Source organism: Oncorhynchus gorbuscha, linkage group LG15 (genome assembly GCF_021184085.1).
Source record: "Oncorhynchus gorbuscha isolate QuinsamMale2020 ecotype Even-year linkage group LG15, OgorEven_v1.0, whole genome shotgun sequence".
NCBI classification, from domain to species: domain Eukaryota; kingdom Metazoa; phylum Chordata; class Actinopteri; order Salmoniformes; family Salmonidae; genus Oncorhynchus; species Oncorhynchus gorbuscha.
In genome coordinates, this window is record NC_060187.1 from 19,616,670 (window position 1) to 19,621,669 (window position 5,000).

The window sequence follows — 5,000 nt, forward strand, 5'->3', positions numbered from 1 at the left end:
CACTTAAAAAGTTGAGAGAGTCCTGTAATTTTCATCATAGGTAGACTTCAACTATGACAGACAAAATGAGAAGAAAGAAATCCAGAAAATCACAGTGTAGGATTTTTATTAACCTCTTGCCTCGACGCAGGCGTCCCATCTAGAGCTCTGGAAATGCAAATGCGCTACGCTAAATGCTAATAGTATTAGTTAAAACTCAAACGTACATTAAAATACACATGCAGGGTATTGAATTAAAGCTACACTCGTTGTGAATCCAGGCAACAAGTCAGATTTTTTAAATGCTTTTCGGCGAAAGCATGAGAAGCTATTATCTGATAGCATGTAACACCCCAAAAGAACCGCAGGGGACGTAAACAAAATAATTAGCATAGTCGGCGCTACACAAACCGCACAAATAAAATATAAAACATTCATTACCTTTGACCATCTTCTTTCTTGGTACTCCTAGATGTCCCATAATCAATATTGGGTCTTTTTTTCGATTAAATCGGTCCATATATAGCCTAGATATCGATCTATGAAGACTGTGTGATAAACAGAAAAAAATAGCGTTTCATAACGTAACGTCATTTTTTTAAATTCAAAAAGTCGACGATAAACTTTCACAAAACACTTCGAAATACTTTTGTAATGCAACTTTAGGTATTAGTAAACGTTAATAAGCGATCAAATTAATCACGAGACGAAGTGTTTTCTATAGGGGTCCGTCTTGAAATACTGTCCGTGTATTTCTCAACCAAAATATCCGGTCAGAGACCTGAAGAAAAATCCTGTCTCTTGTTCGTTTGACCAAGAAACAAACAATTGGCAAATGACAAGACTGTTGACATTGTGTGGAAGCTGTAGGTACTGCAACCTCAGCCCTATTTATTGTCTTTCGCCCATAACAATGGGTTGAAGCGGTGGATGGATATATTTTTCCACTTTCAGTGATCAGATTTTCCTGCACTTTTCAATGAAACGCACGTTCTGTTAGTCACAGCCGTGATTTAACCAGTTTTATAAACGTCTGAGTGGTTTCTATCCACACATACTAATCATATGCATATACTATATTCCTGGCATGAGTAGCAGGGCGCTGAAATGTTGCGCGATTTTTAACAGAATGTTCGAAAAAGTAGAGGTTCGACTGAAGAGGTTAATTTATTAGCAAATTATGGTGGAAAATAAGTATTTGGTCACCTACAAACAAGTAAGATTTCTGGCTCTCACAGACCTGTAACTTCTTCTTTAAGAGGCTCCTCTGTCCTCCACTCGTTACCTGTATTAATGGCACCTGTTTGAACTTGTTATCAGTATAAAAGACACCTGTCCACAACCTCAAACAGTCACACTCCAAACTCCACTATGGCCAAGACCAAAGAGCTGTCAAAGGACACCAGAAACAAAATTGTAGACCTGCACCAGGCTGGGAAGACTGAATCTGCAATAGGTAAGCAGCTTGGTTTGAAGAAATCAACTGTGGGAGCAATTATTAGGAAATGGAAGACATACAAGACCACTGATAATCTTCCTCGATCTGGGGCTCCACGCAAGATCTCACCCCGTGGGGTCAAAATGAAGAACGGTGAGCAAAAATCCCAGAACCACACGGGGGGACCTAGTGAATGACCTGCAGAAAGCTGGTACCAAAGTAACAAAGCCTACCATCAGTAACACACTACGCCGGCAGGGACTCAAATCATGCAGTGCCAGACGTGTCCCCCTGCTTAAGCCAGTACATGTCCAGGCCCGTCTGAAGTTTGCTAGAGAGCATTTGGATGATCCAGAAGAAGATTGGGAGAATGTCATATGGTCTGATGAAACCAAAATATAACTTTTTGATAAAAACTCAACTCGTTGTGTTTGGAGGACAAAGAATGCTGAGTAGCATCCAAAGAACACCATACCTACTGTGAAGCATGGGGGGTGGAATCATCATGCTTTGGGGCTGTTTTTCTGCAAAGGGACCAGGACGACTGATCGGTGTAAAGGAAAGAATGAATGGGGCCATGTATCGTGAGATTTTGAGTGAAAACCTCCTTCCATCAGCAAGGGCATTGAGGATGAAACGTCACTGGGTCTTTCAGCATGACAATGATCCCGAACACACCGCCCGGGCAACGAAGGAGTGGCTTCCTAAGAATCATTTCAAGGTCCTGGAGTGGCCTAGCCAGTCTCCAGATCTCAATTTCATAGAACATTTTTCGAGGGAGTTGAAAGTCTGTGTTGCCCAGCAACAGCCCCAAAACATCACTGCTCTAGATGAGATCTGCATGGAGGAATGGACCAAAATACCAGCAACAGTGTGTGAAAACCTTGTGAAGACTTACAGAAAACATTTGACCTCTGTCCTTGCCAACAAAGGGTATATAACAAAGTATTGAGATAAACTTTTGTTATTGACCAAATACTTATTTTCCACCATAATTTGCTAATTAATTCATTAAAAATCCTACAATGTGATTTTCTGGATTTTTTAAATAGATTTTGTCCGCCATAGTTGAGGTGTACCTATGATGAAAATTACAGGCCTCTCTCATCTTTTTAGTACAGTGTTATTACAGGGTTAGTACATTGTTATTACAGTGTTAGTACAGGGTTTGTACATTGTTATTACAGTGTTAGTACAGGGTTATTACAGTGTTAGTACAGTGTTATTACAGGGTTAATCCCGGGTTATTACAGGGTTAGTACAGTGTTATTACAGGGTTAGTACAGTGTTATTACAGTGTTATTACAGTGTTAGTACAGTGTTATTACAGGGTTAGTACAGTGTTAGTACAGTGTTATTACAGGGTTAGTACAGTGCTTTTTTCAAGGTTAGTACAGTGTTATTACAGGGTTATTACAGGGTTAGTGCCGGGTTAGTACAGGGTTATTACAGTGTTATTACAGGGTTAGTACAGTGTTATTACAGGGTTATTACAGGGTTAGTACAGTGTTAGTACAGGGTTAGTACAGGGTTATTACAGGGTTAGTACATTGTTATTACAGGGTTAGTACAGTGTTAGTACAGGGTTAGTACAGGGTTATTACAGGGTTAGTACAGTGTTATTACAGGGTTATTACAGGGTTAGTACAGTGTTATTACAGGGTTAGTACAGTGTTATTACAGGGTTAGTACAGTCTTATTACAGGGTTAGTACAGTGTTATTACAGGGTTAATCCCGGGTTATTACAGGGTTATTACAGGGTTAGTACAGTGTTATTACAGGGTTAGTACAGTGCTAGTACAGTGTTATTACAGGGTTAGTACAGTGCTATTACAGTGTTATTACAGGGTTAGTACAGTGTTATTACAGGGTTAGTACAGTGTTAGTACAGTGTTATTACAGGGTTAGTACAGTGCTTTTTTCAGGGTTAGTACAGTGTTATTACAGGGTTATTACAGGGTTAGTACAGTGTTATTACAGTGTTATTACAGGGTTAGTACAGTGTTAGTAAGGTTTTATTACAGGGTTAGTACAGTGCTTTTTTTCAGGGTTAGTACAGTGTTATTACAGGGTTAGTACAGGTTAGTACAGTGTTATTACAGTGTTATTACAGGGTTAGAACAGTGTTAGTTCAGTGTTATTACAGGATTAGTACAGTGTTTTTACATCCTTAGTACAGTGTTATTACAGTGTTATTACAGGGTTAGTACAGTGTTATTACAGTGTTAGTACAGTGTTATTACAGGGTTATTACAGTGTTATTACAGGGTTAGTACAGTGTTAGTACAGGGTTATTACAGTGTTATTACAGGGTTAGTACAGTGTTATTACAGGGTTAGTACAGGGTTAGTACAGGGTTAGTGCCGGGTTAGTACAGGGTTATTACAGTGTTATTACAGGGTTAGTACAGTGTTATTACAGGGTTATTACAGGGTTAGTACAGTGTTAGTACAGTGTTAGTACAGGGTTATTACAGGGTTAGTACAGTGTTATTACAGGGTTAGTACAGTGTTATTACAGGGTTAGTACAGTGTTATTACAGGGTTAGTACAGTGTTATTACAGGGTTAGTACAGTGTTATTACAGGGTTAGTACAGGGTTATTACAGGGTTATTATAGGGTTAGTACAGTGTTATTACAGGGTTAGTACAGTGTTATTACAGGGTTAGTACAGTGTTATTACAGGGTTAGTACAGTGTTAGTACAGGGTTAGTACAGTGTTATTACAGGGTTAGTACAGTGTTATTACAGGGTTAGTATAGTGTTATTACAGGGTTAGTACATTGTTATTACAGGGTTAGTACAGTGTTATTACAGGGTTAGTACAGTGTTATTACAGGGTTAGTACAGTGTTAGTACAGGGTTAGTACAGTGTTAGTACAGGGTTAGTACAGGGTTATTACAGGGTTAGTACAGTGTTATTACAGGGTTATTACAGGGTTAGTACAGTGTTATTACAGGGTTAGTACAGTGTTATTACAGGGTTAGTACAGTCTTATTACAGGGTTAGTACAGTGTTATTACAGGGTTAATCCCGGGTTATTACAGGGTTATTACAGGGTTAGTACAGTGTTATTACAGGGTTAGTACAGTACTATTACAGTGTTATTACAGGGTTAGTACAGTGTTATTACAGGGTTAGTACAGTGTTAGTACAGTGTTATTACAGGGTTAGTACAGTGCTTTTTTCAGGGTTAGTACAGTGTTATTACAGGGTTATTACAGGGTTAGTACAGTGTTATTACAGTGTTATTACAGGGTTAGTACTGTGCTTTTTTTCAGGTTAATACAGTGTTATTACAGGGTTAGTACAGGTTAGTACAGTGTTATTACAGTGTTATTACAGGGTTAGAACAGTGTTAGTTCAGTGTTATTACAGGATTAGTACAGTGTTTTTACATCCTTAGTACAGTGTTATTACAGTGTTATTACAGGGTTAGTACAGTGTTATTACAGCGTTAGTACAGTGTTATTACAGGGTTATTACAGTGTTATTACAGGGTTAGTACAGTGTTATTACAGGGTTAGTACAGTGTTATTACAGGGTTAGTACAGTGTTATTACAGGGTTAGTACAGGGTTA

The 5,000-nt window shown here is 38.5% G+C and overlaps 1 protein-coding gene across 1 annotated transcript in view; it reads left to right on the forward strand.

Moving 5' to 3' along the window:
• The window catches only part of igfbp3 (insulin-like growth factor binding protein 3), a 67,999-nt gene that overhangs the window by 18,474 nt on the left and 44,525 nt on the right, over positions 1 to 5,000 (forward strand). The window lies entirely within an intron of this gene.